This window comes from Macrosteles quadrilineatus, unplaced genomic scaffold, assembly GCF_028750875.1.
Source record: "Macrosteles quadrilineatus isolate MER2022 unplaced genomic scaffold, UCM_ALF_1.0 Scaffold_47__1_contigs__length_942521, whole genome shotgun sequence".
Lineage (NCBI taxonomy): Eukaryota > Metazoa > Arthropoda > Insecta > Hemiptera > Cicadellidae > Macrosteles > Macrosteles quadrilineatus.
The window spans coordinates 896,011-916,612 of NW_026542640.1; the positions used below are offsets into that span (position 1 = coordinate 896,011).

General features: G+C 33.5%; 1 protein-coding gene across 3 annotated transcripts in view; it reads right to left on the reverse strand.

The window, feature by feature from the left end:
* LOC129005961 (fatty acyl-CoA reductase 1-like) overlaps positions 1–20,602 on the reverse strand; it is a 73,425-nt gene that overhangs the window by 33,405 nt on the left and 19,418 nt on the right. Inside the window, exon 2 of one of the 3 annotated variants that reach the window (XM_054435034.1) lies at positions 12,747–12,862. The gene's annotated coding sequence lies outside the window, so the exon portion shown is untranslated. Of the gene's footprint in view, positions 1–12,746; positions 13,028–20,602 lie in introns of those variants that run through there. The other 2 variants (XM_054435036.1, XM_054435035.1) reach the window with 2 other exon arrangements.

Below are 20,602 nucleotides of genomic sequence, written 5' to 3' on the forward strand. Positions count from 1 at the left end.
TCCGATCATGCTGGTCCGTGAACTCGTTAAAATACCTCGTTTTTGCTCGAGTTATCGTGCTATTGGACATATAAATATAAATACACTAGTGGCTTGTATGGACGTCCCTAAAAACTCAAATGTAAAACAAATTATTGTAACAGATTCAGAATCAAATTTTTCTCTTCGTCGAGATATATCCCTGTACACCACATCTTTTGTGAAACTAAAACAGTGTCTTTGTTTGCTTTTGATGATGTTTTTCAATAAAGAATTTGAATCATATAGGAGGTTTATCTCTAGTTATTATTTTTAATTGATATTATATGGGAGTGGAGTGGGTCTACTAGATAACATCACCCTCTGTAGCAGCTAAGTTTAAACTATAAGATTTTTATATCATTTTGCATTTTTTGTTATTCTACCTTTAGAACAATCTTCAAGTAAATTTCTATTTTTAAAAATAATAGAAACCTCCGGGGGAAATATTCTCACTACAAAATACTCAAATCAGTGCGCAGGCTTAACTTAGCCATAGTTCTGATAAAAAAACTTCCATCTCGAATTTTCAACGGCCTATAACTTTTAACTTTGCCGGCCTAATTTCCTCAAACTAGAAACCAAATCAATCAATATTACTTCAGAAACACATCCCTAAAAGGCTCTTAGTTAGCAAACTTACAGTTCCACGTATTAATACAATAAAATAGACAGTGGTAGTATCATCAGACAAAGTTGTGTTTACAAGTGCTAGTGCAAACAGGAACATTAACAGTTTGATTCCGTTTCTCGATCCAGTCCAGTTCAACTGAACATTGAATATAGAAATACCCGCAGACTGCGCTGTCCATAGACGCTCGTTAAAATACGACTCTAGTTACATTCAAACACAAAACAGTTTAGTTGCTACTAAGAGAAGATATATATATAGATATATATATATATATATATATATATATATATACACGGCCGCGCCCGGGAAGCCAGTCACATAAAATATACACTGGAAGTCAGTCAGTTGCACCCCCCAATATATTTCAAGACTATGATATATATATAATATATGTTGGTAAATATCTTAAGCCTAGACATATCTGAACGTATATATCTCTTTTTTTCTTAAAAATACTAAAATATAATTACGTAAAAAATGCTATGCTAATGCAGTCACCACCGCATTTGCATTGGAAAGCCAGTCACGTAAAATTTGTGCTGCTAAGCCAGTCACTATATATTTTACCGCATACCACTGGAATCCAGTCACTGAAAATACACCCGGGTATCCCGTCACTTCAGTCACTTTCACCCCTGCCCTTCTACTTTGTGATATTTATTTGTTCTACAAGCTTGAAAATCCGCACCTCAAACAAATGGATTATGCTTCAGGCATTGAGCACTCTCATAACCCATCTTTCGCACTTCATTTTAATTAGTTGTCTTCCAGATTACTTAACAATTACTATTCTACAGATTAAATACCTAAATGTCAATGTAATCTTTGGTCGTCTTAATAGTCGTCCTGGCAACTGTGGATACAAATATGTACCGTACTAATTCGCAAGCGTAAGGTGGGAAGTTATTCCTTTATAGTCGCACAATTAGGCCTATTGTTGAGTCCTTGGAGGCAAGCGGCCATCTTGGATGATTTCAAAAAGCTGTAAAATTTACCGTCCAAAAATATTTTTCAAGTGTTTATAATTTAAATAGCTAGTATACTGTGGGATTAGAAATGTTCTTTGTAGTTTTGAATTATTCTCCAAGGGAGTCCATAAAATAAGTTAACGGTCACGGTCATCTTGGAGAAAAGGCCAACTAATACGAAAACAATATCCTGTGTTGCGCGGGCCGTAGCACACAAATAGTTTTCCCGCCTCAAACAATCAAAGGCGTGTGGAACAAGGCAAAATTCTTGTCTCTTTTGTGGCGAGAGGTAGGGGCGAGCCTAACGGGTTCCATTGATGGGCTACCCGGCTACCGACCGACCTGGGGTAGCGACTAGCGAGCCAGTGGATGGTTAAAGGTTCTGCCGGTTATTTCCATCTTATTGCTGGTTCTCGAGCTTTTTGAGCTCGTTGTACAGTGAAATATTACTTCCCTATTTTATATAGCCACAATCAAAGCAATTTTTACAAGAAAGAATGAAGATATAGACTCAGTGATGTGTGGTTACTTAATTAAATCATGTTCCTTGATTGTTTACCCTTTTGTTAGAACCAATAATCAATCAACTTATATTTCTTTATTTTTCGATTTATTATCTATATCAATTCAAGAGGTAGCCCTGTACCTGGTTAACAAATATACCGATTACATTTAACGTGTTTTCTTTGAGTTACGCCCCATGGGATTCCAAAGTTTCACAATGTTACTTGAATGTTATAGATTTGGAGCTTATGAAATTTGGAGGTTATGAACCGCTCTGTTTATTTAATATTTAAACGTTGGAGTTTGTGAAACTTGGACATTGTGAACTAGTGATTATTTGAATGTTATAGTTTTGGAGCTTATGAAATTTGGACATTATGAAACGCGCTGTTCATTTAATATTTTAAGCGTTGGAGTTTGTGAAATTTGGAGTTTATGAAACGCTCCCGTTTTGTCTGTACATTGCTCAGAATCATCAACTTTTAGATTATTTTTACGTTTTAAACATTCAAGAATCCGAAAAAAGTTTCATCTCAATTCCGTTATTATCTCAATCATCAATTATTATCTCAATTCCGTTGTTGTCTATCTTCCGTCTGTCACGGTCCAAAGGCCATTTTACGCGGCCTTCTCCTGAAAACGAGAGTACCTATCAAGATCCTCGAATCATTTTAATGTATCCACTGAATTGGCGAAAGTGTCTTTAGCTATTAAAATATGGCCTCGCTACTTTGTAAAAAAAACTTACGGACGTTTAAAACCCAATTTTGTGCGATTTTTGTCAAGTTTTCTCACAATGTTTATCACATAATCATCATATGAAATAGCGAACAGCTGTTCGGATCAAGATTATTTTTCTCTAGCTGTCACTGATATGTTTACATTGAATATTGTTTACAAATACCGCAATCATTTCAGATCAAGTTTCAAAAGCAAATCCAAACCAAGTTGGATTAAAACCGTTTTTCCTTACATGACGGATTTAATTAATCGCAAGTGCAATAATGTGTAGGGTAACCGTAAATGAAAATAGAGCTTCTTTGTGTATAGAATTTCTATCGAGTTTTGGGTTTATAACCGGGGAAAAGACTTTGACTCAGTGTTCTATATGCCTGGGAAACTTACATTTTTTACATAAGCGTTACCAATAGCTTACATATAAGGTTTCAACTCGTTGACGGCACTTCAATGGTGGTTGTGTAAAGTGTTTAGAGACAACTACAGTGGGTGATTGTCACGGATTATGCTCAAATCGTATTTCTAATGTGTCTTCTCAACGCTATGTGCTGCTCGCTGGACCATACGTCCAACAGACCAATTATCAATCTCTTGGGTTCGTAGGCTTAAACAATTATTCATAAGTTGGTAGCGCATATAACTCAGTGTTCCGTACGGACAGGCCAAGAGCACCTTTGATAGTGAAATTTCCAACCTGAATGTTTAATGGCGAGGTTGAGGTATAGTATTTTAACTATATATCGTTTGGTAAGTTAGGTAAGGTTAACCTAACCTAACTAACCAAACGATATATGGAATTAAACAATCGAATAATCAATATTACTAATTTAGTTGTTTGTGCCAACAGATATGGAAGTGTACCCCTCATAGATCTATTACGCATTTTTTTTTACTTGAAACTGTCAGATACTGTATTTGTTTGTATATAATAGTTTGGCTAGCATATCTGAAAATATGCAAACCAATAGTTTTTCTTTATTTAGGAAGGTTTCAACTGACCACTAGAGGATCCCCGTGCGTAGAACGGGCACACAATAGTAATTAATATTTAATTAATACATTTTATCTTACTAATATTATAAATGTGAAAGTTTGTATGTTTGTTTGTTTGTTTGAAGTTCAATCACGCATTAACTACTGGCACAAAAGATATACTGTTTTTAATTTATAAATAACTAGTGTACCTGTTGCTCGAATTCGAGCAATTGCGAAGCATTACAGGCAACTCAAAGATTATGGAAATACTCACGATCTACAACAACAGTTAGATATAATCAACATCTTTTGTAAATATCTTTTCTTTTTTCAAAAAGCTTATCTTGTTTTTTTAGTGTTTTCTACAAATTTTTCCCTCTCATAGCCGCATTAGGTTGTCTATGACAACGTTTATAAATAAAAAAAATATATTTCTATTTCTTCTACTTAGTTGTGTTCTATGACTTTTTCTATGTTTCCATTGTTTGCAAATTGATTATTTCAATGATTGCTCAAGAAATGTAGAAAATTGTTAATTCAGTTTTATATTTAACCTATATCTAATTGTCCAGCATTTTTTGCTCTTTTCCATTGTAATAATTACACCAACCCAAGTTTCGTCCACAGATGCAATATGCCAACAAATATCACCTACGTACAATCTCCAAGAAGTGTTGAAAAAGGCAGAAACCAACCCATACAATAGAAATAAGTTAACTCCAAAAGAAATAATTTTAAGAGTTACTGTGATATTAGGATTTTCCACTGATTTGGTAATTGGACATTATATTGCAAAACATGACACGATGCAGAAGAAAATCCAATTTAAAATCAGAAAACCCCATTGCAATTACTGTACTTCACTTTGACAAATTTAGTAAATCACAATTTAAATATTAACAGCTGTTTCATTCAAAAGTAGTGCAAATGTATGCATAAGGTCGTAATGTAAACAAATCTGAAGAGGCAACTTTAAAGGCTTCTGGGGCAGAGCCCCAAGGGAATTTACCTCGTTCCTCTTTTGATGGCTCATCTACAGACCAAGACCTTTCTTTAGAGACCCCTACCAAGTTTCTACGCCCAGCCGTTCTCTCAAATTAGCTATGACAAAACCCCGTTTTCCTCCATAAGAATAACAAGGGATGGGAATTTAAAGGCCACTGGGGCAGAGCCCCAAGGGAATTCACCATGTTTTTCTTTTGATGGCTCATCTACAGACCAAGACCTTTCTTTAGACACCTCTACCGAGTTTCTACACCCAGCCGTTCTCTCAAAATAGCTATGACAAAGAAAAACAGTTTCAAATTAATATATAGATTTGTCATATTGTGCGAATCTTGGTGATTTCAATTTGGTGATTTGCTTTTTTCTGCTGTTTAGGTGCAGTGGTAGAACATTATTATGGATATGGTAGATGTTTTATACTATATTATACCGTAAATTAAAGAAACGACACGACGAGTGTCGTTGTCAATAATGTCGTCTGATTCTGACTGATGTCAGATGTTACACTGAATCGGTCACAGGGATAATAATTAGTTGTAACCTACCACTAGCTTACCTAACTAAGTTTGAGTGTTGCTATTTGCAGTGTGGGATGATTGCACTGGACAGTTTAGCTATCTATTTCAGAAAAATAAAGTTTAAAATAAATCAAATTCTAGGATCTGTTCTTAAGTTGTGGCCGTTTTGAGATGGATGCTTTCACAGTTCAGTTTAGCCTAGCCTGAACAACTGGATTAGTAGCTTGACTTAGTGGTTCATCCATGTTTAGTTTATAAACACTAATCAATGCCTAATCTAGATTATAGGTGCCTTATTCTAGGCCTACTCTGTTTTAAAACTAATATACATAGGCATAAGCTTTATTTTTTGTATTAAATACTGGGTGCATCATTAAGGTAACTCCGTTAGGTTGCTTTTTATAAATAAATAATTTCATAAATCACTGATACCCTATATCATCTAAGTGTGCTCAGTACATAATGACACTCTCTCAAAAAAGTACTAATCCTAACCCAAAAAAATATAGATAGGTAGCTTTAGGCCTACAGAGGATGAGTGTTTATATTTATATCACTTATATTTATATATCTGTGGTTAGGTTTTGGTTATGTTTGCCTTAAGATGGCTATAAGCTTAGGACTAGATATCAAATAAACTCCCAATTAACTTATAGTGCAGCCTAGCCCTAATTTGTCAGTGTCAATGAAATAGTGCAATATCAAGGACAACCAAACTTGGATATACAACCATGTTTATACCTAAGGTTCCTTTTTGGTACTCACCAACAAGGATCAACCGTAATTATTTTCAGTCAGAAAGTGTCCTGAGTTTCCAGAAAATTGTAACTTATTACATTTTAAAAATTGAGGGTAAATTAAACGTTTCGGTTCTGGTTTTGGAGCGAGTCCAAGTTCTTGCAGTGACTAATACTTCAGGAAGGAAGGTGGGAAGATTTTCATACTACTAATAGCCTTCTTTGAATTCAGCGTGAAAAATACTGGGTAATTTCTATAGTTTCGGCCATTTTGGGGAACCAAACAAATTTTTAAAAACTCTTCTATCTCATCATTTCAGTACACTATGATATTATTATTTGAATAGAAGTTAAATGTCAAGAAAAAAAATACCGCAAATTATTATTTTTGGGATAGCATTACATTGACCAAGGAATACTCTCAAAGTGTAAAGTTTCCCGAACAAAGCTCGGTCCCCAGCTACTTGTCAAACAAAGCAATAATGTACGTTATTTCATAAAATTTGTACCTGAGAAATGTACAAATGGAAAATGCATTTCTCGTAAGTGTAAGCGAATCTTAAAATGATAGAATTTGTAATAATACGATCTTAAAACGAGCAATTCAGTATTCTTATTCAAAACACCAAACACCCGCCACTGGATCAAAATATGCCCGCACGGCGCAATCCGGCACGGTGGGAAGCCCCTCTCGTACAATTTAAATTACGTACATAAGCCAAAAATAAAAAATATGATTTAGAACATTTCGCTTTTTGTATACAGAATCCACTGTTTTTAAACTAACCTGACCAAAAAATTAAATAAAGTAGTAGCCGACAAAAAAAGTTCCGTGGAAATTTGCTATGTCACGTTTCATAAAACATGAAAATTAATCGACTTTATTTGAATATTTAAAATGAAAAGTACCGGGGGACCGAGCCGTGGCTCAGTATGTATATTTCGATTGTAAAAGCAATATAAAGGAAACTCGTGTTTTCTGTATAACTAATTTCGGCTTTTATTGTTTAAGTTTGAGTGGAATTTTAATTTACTATGATGTAACTTTAAATGGACAATGCAAAACATTAATTTATTTTAATCTTACACATTTCTGTTATTGTAAATAAATCATAGAAATTTAAAAAAATAAAAGTAGTATTTTTTTAAATACGTTCCTAATGAATGAATTAATATGCGATCACAGGTTAATACAGTAGCAATCAACTACACAGCATTAAAACAGCACAGTGTATGTAAGGGGTGTGATTTATTTCTTGGTACTAAATTAAGTCATTCTTCAAGTATAAGTAAAACTTCAGCATGGGCCTACTCTCTAACGTACTATCATATGATTGATTAGCTGAAGGCAGATAAGTCCAATTCAAGCTTATATTGCTTACTATAAAGATTGTTGTAATACAATTAACTTTAACTAGTGGTCGTCCAGTGGTCGAAAACTCGACCAAAAAAAATTTAATGTACAGGTTTCAAATGATTTAGGCCTAAAACTTTTTTTCCCCGTGTGAGTAACTAAGGACTTCTGGATAATTTAAATATGATATTTATATGTTTCTTACTCAGGAACAATGCCGTTCCGGGACACTATATAAATGGACGTTAACGTGATTATAAATTTGCATTTTACATAGTCAAAATACAATAGGTATTGCGCAACCGTGATATGTTAAGTCATTAACCTTGGTTTACTAATAAAAACTACACCGTATGCTTACTCAAACAAAACAAAACTTGCTTACTGTACAGTAGTAAATCACGTAAAGAACAAAACAAAATGAAAATGTAGACTAGAAGACTACTGATACCGTAGTCATCCTAGGCTACTACTACATGATGTTTCAGAACAGAAGTATGGGGATAAAAATATTAAATAACTCATAAAACACCATAAAATCATAGTACTGTACTTAAGTCTTTCTGGTAATAATAACAATGATAAAAATAAGATAAAGATAAAAACGATGTAAAACACCTCTTATTATTTCTCTTTGTTCTATTCTTTCATTGGTTTCTCTACATCCACAAGTTGTCATGGTTACTAATCACCCAACGACCCAACCACAAAATATTGTAGTGTTGTGACAGCAGACAGAAGCAGACGATTGTCAGTATGTCAGTGTCAGTGCACGATTGTCAGTCTGTAGGTGCGAGCGTATAGGTTGACCTTGACGATACTGATCGATATTTCTCCGTTTTGCTTCCATCTTATTTTTGTTAAATGAACTGTAATATTTCAATAATTGGGAACCTACTGCACATAAAAATTACCGTAAATAGTAAAATATATCGTTCATATCGAAATATTAGACTGAAAAACGTTAAAGTTACAAATAGATAACCCATTATGGTTTTTATTCAATGACCGATGTATTATACAAAATAAATTATAACTTTTTTTGATATTAATCAACAGCATTTATTACAGCTTGCAGCACTTATTGGTATATATAAATATCCCAGTTACTATTAGTAAAAAAAAATAAAACACAAAATTGTGTGGCCATTCAATTTTTATAAACACAGTGTTAAACATTTGACTCTGCAGAATACCGGATGGTAAAGAGTGTTTGGTTTCAAGAAAATAAAATAAAAAATAGTTTAACCTGCTTTACTATTTATTTTGAAAAATAATAGATAGGAAACCATAAGGATAGGTATGGGATTGAACTGAAATAATTGCAGGAAAACTTAAATCGTAAATTCCACAATCTGTACATTGTTAGAGAGCGAGAGAGAGAGAGAGAGAGAGAGAGAGAGAGAGAGAGAGATTTGATAAGGAATCTGAAAAGTAAACAAATAATCGTTTCTGGCGTTCGTGATATTGTACCCCCCTCCCCCCACCGTATTTGCACTCTTGACCACTTTTTGTTGCTTCCTTATCATTCATCCGTCCCAAAATATAATTCCTGTAATAGTTTGTTTGTAAAATTGAAATTATTATAAAAATATTTTATCTTTCGAGTGTAGTTTCATGGTTATTCTTATCAGATAGAATAATATCGTTGTCATATGTAATAGTTACTCCTTCGCGTTACGCAATTGCGTAAAAAACAGTTCCAGTATCTCGGACAAGATTCACGTATATTTCTCGAGATAAAGAAAATCCGTATAGTTCCCGGTCCGTGGAAACACTGTAAATACTAGGATAAAAAATATTGTATAAAGGAGAAGTTGACTCAAATTTCAACTGAAGGTAAAAAAAATCAAAATAACTTAAAATATGAGATGATGAACGGGTAGGATCAAGATTCAACCAATTATAATTAATTAATATTCGACGATCCTTATTAGAGGTGCATCATATTTATTTGGAGTATGAACATGTTTAAACATTAACACGTAGTTAATCACTATCCCAACACAAATAGTAACAAGGAGTAAACGAAGGTTACAGACCGCTGGGTTTTACCGCTACAAAGTAGGGTAGGGTGCCGTACTGGCTACACTACTCCACGATAGAACACACGATGAGACAGTCTCCGCATTGGTATTGCAGTTACGCTTATCGACACAGGCAGCAGCACCGGTTTGCTGTTTTCATACGTATAAAGTGCACGGGAAGCCATACCTGACTGGCTTATGGGAGAGCTGACTGGCTTTCGGGCGGGTGACTGCCACACCGAGTAAATTACCAGCGCACTGACTGCCAAACCGGGTGGGCACAAAAGTATTTATATATATATACATATATTTATTTATGAATAGATTTATATACATATATGTGTGTCCGTGAACACGATAACTTGAGTAATTTTTATTCGATTTTTATGAAATTTGGTTTGAAGGTGTAAGGCGGGATAAACTTGAATGAGTTCGCGATCCAGCATGATCGGACCATGGGAACAGGGTTTTATAGGGTAAAAATTGCCTTTTCTCATTTTTGACCCTCAAAACATAAAATTTCCCAATTTTTCTCTAAACTAAAGAAGCTTAAAAAAGCAAACAATTCAGTATATCAAAGTGTTTTTGTACAGTTATTGGTTACGGAGAAAACTAAAAAAATTTAAATTTTAAATTTCCATGTTATTCTTATGGAGAATATTGTAAAATGTTTTAGTTCGCCTGTTTATGGATATATTTAGATTTGATCAAACTTTGCAAATATATTTATTTTACACTAAGCTATAATTATTTTACTTAAATAGACACTTTATTCGTTTCCTTGTGGCAGCAAACCTACGTACTCGTTAAACCTAATGTTATTTAAATAGAACAATTAAAAATCAATTTAGCCAAATGGAAATTCGCTTGGACGGCAGGTTTGCTGCGGCGGGGGTATTTTTTTAAAACTTGCTTCTCTATTTATATAAAAACTGCAATAGATAGAAGTATGTAGTTTGTGGAAATCATCTATTGACATAGAGGCCACAATTGTTATGAATTCAACGTTAAGTTCAAATTCACCCTCTTTCTCCCCCTACCCTTAACTCAAAATTTTTAAATTGCTAGGTACCCCTTGATACATATCAAAAAAATTAAAGGGCATGAAAAAAGAAAAAAGAATGGCGCAAACTAACTGGTAACTAAATTAGCATACCAGCTAGTCACACCTATGAAAAATGCTTGTTAAAAAAACACGTCAAACATCCGAGAAATTTTACAAATTTTAGAAGTAGGTCGTTTTTTGAAGGGGAAGAAATGCGATTTTCGGAAAACACTTAAGAGTGTTATGTAGGAAATTTAATTCCTGACCATGAAAATACTTTCAAATCTTTGCTAGCTCTTACCGTTTTCGAGCTATAGCCGTTTCAAAAAACGTGTTTTTCTCAAAAAAAGGGAGAAAAATTAATCTTTTTAAACTGCCATAACCTTTGATAGCATTGACGGAGAGACCTCTAGTTTGTACAATTATTTTTATTTTTTCATGATCTTTCATGTGATATGTCAAGGGGTACCTTGCAATTAAAAAATTTTAAGTTATGGGAAGGGGGATAAAGGGGGTGAATGGGAACTTAACGTTGAATTCACAATAATTGTGGCCTCTGTGTCAATAGATTATTCCCGCAAACTGCATATTTCTATCTATTGCAGTTTTTATATAAATAGAGAAGCAAATTTAAAAAAAAACCCTGTGTATATGAAACAAAAAACACAGAAATATGGGTCCTATAATATACGAGTATGAAGTGAGTTTGAACATTAGTGAACAGAGTACCCTTTTAAACTTTTGAATTATTAATACAATAGTGACCAGATTTCGAAAATGAAATTTGAAATCAAATTTTGCAGCATATCTTCTATATTCAAAACACAAATATAATAATAATGAAGAAAATCATCTTCGAAATAGAAAAAATAGAGGAAAATAGAACGTGGAAGAAAAAAATAATTTTTACATGCTTTACAACAACAAGTCGAATGCACACAATGATACCAAAGCTTAACGATCCAATATATTACAAATAACAAAAATAATAGAAGATTAACGAAATAAAAGGCTATCATATAGTAGGATAACTGTAACGAAAGAATTATTAACACAATAGTGACCAGATTTCGAAATTTGTTGACCGAATTAGGCAAATTTATTTATTTGATCCTAAGCTATTAACATTCTACTAAAAATACACTTTATTATCTCCCCTGTGCTCTAGCAGTAAACCTACGTACTCATTAGTCTTGAGTTGCTGTAGGTTTGCTGCAGTGGGGTTTCATTATAACTGTACTTTCATTTCCTAAACTTTGACGCATCAAGCTCCCCAAACATATACGATGCAATATATTACATTTGTTCAGTAACAAAATTAATCGTAATATGTAATATCATTGTCTATTGGATACTGAAGTAGACATACCATCTATATGGACCAGCTGTAGCCAATTGCTTATAAAAAATGATCGTAGTTGTGTGAGCCAGTCACAGAATGCGCTAGTGACTAAAACTCTATTTTCTACCATATTTTTTTGTTGCTGGCCAAGTTGATGGGTCATAACAGTTGTTATAGCTCACAATAAGTCATTCCATTAGTTTTAATTGGTAAACAAGATTGTGTATTCGATAGATATCAGTAATTTAGCTCAGTACAATCTGTCGGTGGCTCACATCAACTACGCCAATTTTGGTTAAAAAACTAAGACTACAACTGTCTGGTGTAGTTTAAACGACAATTGAAGCAAATTGTTATAAAATATGGTTTTTGTGTTGAAGGTACCATTCGTTAGTAACTAATAGGCAACCCACCGGAACACACAAGGATATACAAACAATAGTAGAGGCCTACAACCAGGAGATAAATTAATAATTCCTTGATGGTAATCCCTTAGATAATTTTTTCCAGCTCTATGACCAATGAATCATCAAAACTTTATGTTTTATCTATTTACTCAAGTGTATACAGAAGATTTTGTGTACCAAAAATATAGTCATGTGAAGTAAATTACATTGTTACACATTTCACGCAGCAGGTATGCTATTATAAACACAGACTCGTTACGTTCTACATTTTATTTATATTCAATTAGTTATAGTTTTATTTAATACAAGTCTAATACTTAATTTTGCTGCAAGATTATATTGTACGTTATACTTTTAATTATATTTAGCTTAGAACAAGTAATATAAGTTTCGCACAACCAAACAAATATATAATTTACTAATGTTGATTCCTCCCTTGAAATATAAAGTATGTATTAACTTTGGTTCACTTACCAGGCAGATCAAAACAGACAAGCACCGCGGCTGTTGACTTGGTGGTTTGTCGGTGCTCGAAACCCACAGTTGTGCAGTACAGGAAGTTACATTTCACTTTCAAATAAACGATTTCTCTTGAATCACATTGACAACAAATTATCAAATACAATCACCTTTGTCATAGTTGTCTGTCCCTACAGTTGTGTGAGTATTTTTACTTTATATCCAACCGCCACCGAACAGCTCAAAAACATTTTTAGAATATCTTTAGAATATTAAAATTGTTAAAAGCAACGATTGCGTTCTTCCGGTTATACGGTTATTCGAGACAGTCGTGTAAGGTGTTGGATTGTATAATATATGAGTATATGACACACAAATTATTGATACAGTAATACCATTGTCTGTTACTATGCTACCATTAATTCTTAAAAATTACTGAATGATTTGTATGGATTTTCTCTAAAGCCTACAACAGTCCAATACCTTTCGGATTCGTCAAACTATTTACCAACCTAAACGAATAAGTGGGGTTTGTTGTAAGATACTTATATTTTGATGAGTCTAAATAAATATCATTATAGTTTAGTTAAAACATAATTATTTATATTTATTTATTATTATATTTTATCATAATTATATATAAAAAATACAGGGTTATTCAAAAAGAATTGTGCAAAACTAAACGGTTGCTAAGTCTAATTTCGTGATTTCAAATAGCTGATTGTTACACCAATGGAATGACCAATGGATTGTTACCCTCCATACGGGAGAGTGACGTCACGGTATCAGCGGACTGGTGGTTATCATTTCTAGTTTTGTTATCTACATCACAGTTTCCGTACAAACCCGTTACAACAAAACAAATTATAACGAAAGAATTATTAACACAATAGTGACCAGATTTCGAAGTTTGCAACAAAACTAACCTAACTAACTTATATAACCGTGATAACAAAACTGGAAATGATGGGTGTAGGCACATGAACCAGGCTGTAATCCTCTTAATCACGGTCGGTTGACCTGTCAGTTCTATTCTAGGTTGGTGTCGTGGTGTCGAACGCTTCCGCATCATACCGTGCATAGCCGAACTGTTCGCGGCAAATTGTTAGCTCTATCGCCGTCGCTGTCAAAACGTATCGTTTGTAGGTTAAATTTTAATTTAACTGTCATAACCTAACCAAACTAACCAAACTTGCTGATAATGAAAAATCGAATTAAGATTTACTAATAAAAAAAATAGTTGTGTTCATAAAATAAAATTACAAATGCCTAAAATTCTATTTTATAATTGTTTATTATAAAATTAAACTATCATAACCTAACCAAACCAACCAAGCTTGCTGATAATGAAAAAATCGAATAAAGGTTTACTAATCGAAAAACAGTTCTGATCATAAATGCCTTAAATTCGAACAAAAAATTTACAGTTAAGAAGTAATCGCATTATAAGCGAAATCTTTGACAAAAAGTTAACACCTCTGGTGGGATTCAGAATTCTCGATTCCCTACCCCTCCTCCGGTGACCACTACCCTCAGGCCATAAATCAGGGGATTAACCCAAACAATGATCTGGTCCGCTGTCCGTCTCCCCGTACAAACATCTCCTCCATTTTAGTTAATTAACCGCCAGGGACACACTTATCGGCGAAACCGCCGGACACTGGATCCGGCGGCGTCGGAGCAAGTTGAGATACACAGAAAGGCATGAGGTAACCTTTATAACCTCTAGCTAACCTTCGTAGTAAAATCGTAGTGTCGTGTCGTCGTATTCGTAATTCGTGAAGAGGCTTCTAGCATTGACTATACACCTCTACAGTGTATAGTAGTAGAGGTGTATAGTCAATGCTTCTAGCTTGCCAAAGGTCGGCCAGTTAGAAAGCGACCTGCGCGAAGTTTTTAGCGCATGTAGGGGAGGTAACGGCGAGGGAGGGTATGTTCCCCCTCTCCGCGTATTTGTTTACATTTTGATCAGCTGTATAATTTAATTTCTGTTAATATTTTAGTTGCAATTTAAGGGGGCATGTGTTCGGAAAGGGTGATTCGGCAGCGGAGTGGGGGAAGAGTCATAGTCTGTCTCAATCCCACAGCTTGGTATCTCTCTCTCGCACCAATAGAATACTCCTTCTGTGTTCAGTACAGTGTCCATAAGACGACGACATCTTCACAAGATTAAGATGTTGTTCACTTCCCAGACACTGTACTGAACTAGGTAGATTGTTGTTTGGGTCTCTGCCCAAGCCTGTAGAGGCTATTTAAGCTGTATTTAAGGGCTTGTAAAAGTTAATAAAGGTATTTATATTTACCAGACAACTGATTGAAGTTAAATCAGCTGAAGAATCAGTTAAAACAGCTGAAGAGATAGCTTAAATTTAGTAAAAACAGCTGGAGAAACAGTTAAAACAGGCCTTACAGCGTTTAAAGTCTAGTATAATAGGTCTATGGCTATTTAATGCAACTCTTAAGGCTAAAAGGTCAAAGTATTTGAGCTTTTGAGTAGATTTTGATGAATAACACAGGTCTAATTCAGAGTTTTTACAGGTATTGGCTCAAAAGAGTAAGTTACAAAAATTCCACTTTTTAACGTTTAAATATTCTCTTAATGACTAACTCTATGGAATTTAAAGTGTGTACACTAGTCTGATGTAGTGTATAGAGTATGTAATTGTAAACAGATGTGATCTACTGCCATAGGTTACAGAATTTGAGATACTCAAGCGTATAACAGATTTGAGAGCTAAAACTCACTGAAATACTTGTATAAACCCCTATTATCAGATTTGAGATACTTCTAAAGGCTTGCATGTGATATGTATAGCTCAGAAATCTACTATAGAACATAAATGTGGAGGTAAAACCTCACTGTGCAAGTATTTGCCACTTTGAGAGTAAATTTCTCATGGTATAGTGTTAATTTTATTGATTTTCAGGCCTGTAATGCATGTTTAAAGTCATTTGATGAGAGTTTGCATCGTCTAACCTCATATAACTACTGTAACCAACATACTGTATGAGTATATGGTGAAAAGCCTTAGGTTTGAATGTTAAACCTATGAACAGGGCGAAAACAGAGCTAAATTCTGGGTTACTCGTAGATTCTTTCCGAGGTATACTGTTTTGGCCCTATCTCAGTTATTTATTGACCGAATGTAACCGTTTTGGCTTTAAAAGTTGGGTATTTATATGGGGTTTTGAGTATAATACATCCCTTGACTTAAAATAACTTCATTGATGGTCTACACTCTAAGTTAGGCCTGTAAAAAATGACAATTTCTTACCGAGTACTACTACAGTTGCAAATGTTCAACGATTGTAGACTATTGTCTGTAATAACTGTTAATTTATCATGATAATTAGTTGATTTTGTGTTGTATTAACTTCAAATTATGTTAGAACCTCTGGGTTTTCCATTTGTTTGGTATTTATCAATAACAGTTTGAACGCTGGAACTAAGCCTTACGATTGACTACGAGATTGGAAAATTTACATTTATATCTGATTATTACAGATGGTGACAGCTTTTAAAGCTTAGTAAAACTAGTTATTTAATGTATTTAGACAGTACAAAAGCCTAGCTAACCAACATAACCTAACAAACTCTGTTTTTAGTTAGCTCAAATTTCATCACTTGTAGGCTACTTGAGTAACTTTAAACCTTGAAAAACCCATTTTAGGAGGTTAACTAAAAAAAATTGTCATTTTTTACAGGCCTATTTGGCAGTATAGGCCATAAATGAAGTTATTTTAACTGATGGGATGTATTATACTCAAAACCCCATATAAATACCCAACTTTTAATGGCAAAATCGTAACATTCTGTCGATAAATAACTGAGATAGGGCCAAAACAGTATGTCTCGGAAAGAATCTACGAGTAACCTAGAATTTAGCTCTGTTTTGGCCCTGTTCTTAGTTTTAACATTGAAACCAAAGGTTTTTCACCATATACTCATACAGTATGTTGGTTACAATAGTTATACGAGGTTAGACGATGCAATTAACCATGAAATGATTTTAAAGGTTGTTATACTGGCCTGCGAGTGATTAAATATCTGACTCTAACATAAGAAATCTACTCTTAAAGTGACAAATACTTTCACAGTGTTGTTTTATCTGCAAATGTCTACAGTCTAGTCCATTTTAGACCTGTATATATTACATTTTAATCTCTACAAGTCCCTCTCATCTATTATTTGAGGTTTATATGAGTATTTTAGTCAATTTTAGCTCTCAAATTTGTTATACGCTTGACCGTCTCAAATTCTGTAACCGATGGCAGTAGATCACATCTGTTTACAACTACACACTCTATATACTACATCAGAGTGGTATATACACTGTAAATTTACAAAAAAATACTCTATACACAATAATTTAAGCGTTAAAAAGTTGATGTGTAGTGAAACTCTCTTGAACACAGTCTCATTTGCAACATATGCTGTATCAATCAGACTTATACTTAACCATCTGATGTTTAACTAATTATTCAACTGTTTTAACTTATTGTTCAGCTGTTTTAACTTAATTTAAGCTGTTTTAACTGATTCTCCAGCTGTTTTTAGTAAATTTAAGCTGTTTTAACTGATTCTTCAGCTGTTTTAGCTAATCCTTAAGCTGGTTTAACCTTTATAAGATGTCTTGGACACCACAGAATACCTCTACAACCCTTAAATACAGCTTAAATAGCCTCTGCAGGCTTGGGCAGAGACCCAAACAACAATCTACCTAGTTCAGTACAGTGTCTGGGAAGTGAACGTCATCTTAATCTTGTGAAGATGTCGTCGTCTTATGGACACTGTACTGAACACAGAAGGAGTATTCTATTTGGTTCCTATTATAAATCTCCCCCCTATAATAGGCTTCAACCCCTAGGCTTCAACCCCTAGGCTTCAACCCCTAGGGTTCTACCCCTAGCTCCTATAGGGGTAGAAGGTTCCTATTGAGTACTGGTCTCTACCCCTAGGCTTAGGTTTGAACACACCTAGGTAGCTTCATTTGTCATCAACCTGTAAATTAGGCTTCTACACCTAAATTAGGTATTTATAGGGGTGGGGCTTAAGCCCCTATGGTAAACTCTTTTGATTTTTGAACTGTGAAAGGTAGTATTCATGTAGTTGTCTAAAGCTATTGAATTTTTTAGATTTTTTATTATAGGGAATTAGGGTCTTTACCTTAATGGAAATTAAATACTCTATTATCCAATTACTTATGAGCTATTAGTTATCACTTTCTTTTAAAAAAAGCTTGCTACTTCAAGGATTAAGAGGTCACATGTGTTAGCAATAGATGTGTTCACAACATGACATGTATTCCAAACAAACCAAGTATATTAGTGACAGGTAAGCAACTAAAGGTCAACATTCTACTATTGTGAAACCTTACAGTAAATTTTAATATAATGTGAATAGTTTAAAATCAAAAGGAGATTTATTCCTCCAAATAATTTAATTAATTAAAATATTCTATATTGATTATGTCAAAAGTAGATTTGTTAAGAATATATCTAAAATTTTAGTTGACATTAACCTTGATAACATTATGTCCATGTGTAGTCACGTATGACATTGGGCCTACCACTTTGGTTTACAAACTGTTTGTATTCTACTTTACTATATAACCTGATAGAATAATCTTTAGAGTTAGTCACTCTATAACAGTGTTACAGGTGAGATTACAGTTATTAATATTCTATAGCCTAACATGGTTTCTTATGAAGAATTTTTAAAGTTTCTTATTAGAGATTATTTAATAATGAATTTTGGATTTGGAAAATTAAGTCCACATAGCAAAGAAGAAATTAAAATAATGTTTCAAAAATTTAAGAAGAAAATACCATTAATTGAAAAGCAAATTCATGATATAATCAATGGAAAATGTTTGATATCAAATAGAAATAAATTAGTCACTTGCATTTTCCAAGTACTTTCAGAAAATACAAATTCATTAACAGGAAATGCACAAGTTACATATAATCGTTTAATTGAAATGGAAAATTCTACACCTCATACATCTTCACATCTACCTACCTGGATAGATTATGGGATAAGAAGAAGAATGAAGACGTGTGATTCCTGCAAGAAAAATTCAAATTGTGTGAAAGATTATACAGATAGCTCATATGGATTTTTTAAACTGTGTTGTTGTTGTTCAGTATTGAATAGTAAATTCTGGAAGTATAAAAATAATTTGAAGTATTGTGAACCAGGATTTCATACAAAACAAACTGAATTTGTATAATTTGTTCAATTGTGTAAACATTTTTTCTTAATGTTGAAAAAATATTTTTACATAATAAAATTTTTGTATATTTATAACCATTCTTTTTATTAACCCTACAACTATCATAGTATATTTTCTATATAATTGGTTTAAAACACTCAAAAGATTGAGATATGTTTTTATGATTTAACAACAATGATTCCACAGATATTTGCTGACAGAATACCATTAATTGATTCTAATTTATGATGTTAATTCTCTCAGTTGTTAGACTAGTAATTCAAATGTTTTCTATAGTGTAAAACTACAATAGCATAACAATTAAACATTCTTTATCTATGCAAATATCTTAAAATAGATCAACTTATCAAGTTATCCTATTGGTTATCAACCAAATCAAAACATTGAGGTATATGGTGACAGTGTACAACAGTAAAATGCTCACTTGAGAAATATTTGCTGATCAATGGAATAGTAGACTCTTGTTGATATTTGTAAGCTGTCATCTTTATATAAATGTATCTCATTCTTTGGCAATACAAAAGAATTGACTGATTCATGTCACATTTAACTAGTTGGTCATTCAAAGTTTAATATATACACAATCATCTAATACTCTTTCTTTTATGGCTAATACAATTGAACTAGATACCAACCCTAAAGCCTTAAGTTCTAAATTACTTGACCAGTTATACACCAAGATAAACCTAAGAAGAGAAACCTCTGGAGATAATCTCTAGAACCAACCCATCTAGAAACTATTAGGTGTAGAAGACCTCTAATATAGGGGTTAATTCATAAGGGTTAGAAACTACCCCTGATCACTAGAAGCCTTATCAGTAGAGGCCTATTATAGGGGGGAGATTTATAATAGGAACCAAATAGAATACTCCTTCTGTGTTCAGTACAGTGTCCATAAGACGACGACATCTTCACAAGATTAAGATGTTGTTCACTTCCCAGACACTGTACTGAACTAGGTAGATTGTTGTTTGGGTCTCTGCCCAAGCTTGCAGAGGCTATTAAGCTGTTTTAGAGCTGTTTTGAGCTGTTTTAGAGCTGTTTTAGGTAGAATTAAGAGTTTTACAGCCTCCAAGTCAAGTGAAACAGGCTATAGATGAATCCAACGTATGTCAGCAGTTAGTACGTCACCAGTTTGTCAATTCAGCAGTCTTGAGAAATACCACGAGTGTTGAATCTTCTCTGACGTATACAATTGTTTGATAGTAGCCTACAGCAGTTTCATTCGTCTTAGAATTATAATAAAATATGATTTATACTGTTGAATAGGTTTTAAAGCTAGATATATACATATAAAACTGTCAAGTTTTGGTATGAAATTATGATAAAGGAATAGTTTTACCGTATGTAGTTTATCTAACCACATACTATGGTACTTGTTTCTAGACTCTTGAAAGCTAAAAAGTTTATTACATACATTCGCACTATACAACCACCTCCCACCGAGTAAAATATTTTATTCTAATGTGGTCAACCTGACTCTACAGCTGTTTTGCATTCAATTCTTTAACAACTCGTTTGAGAACTGGAGTCTGAAATTAGTCTGCTACTGTTAACCGTCTGCAACCTTTCGTGACAGTATTTTGTTACTTAATAAAGTGTTTAAACCATTAAAATCCTTTCCTTTTATTTAAA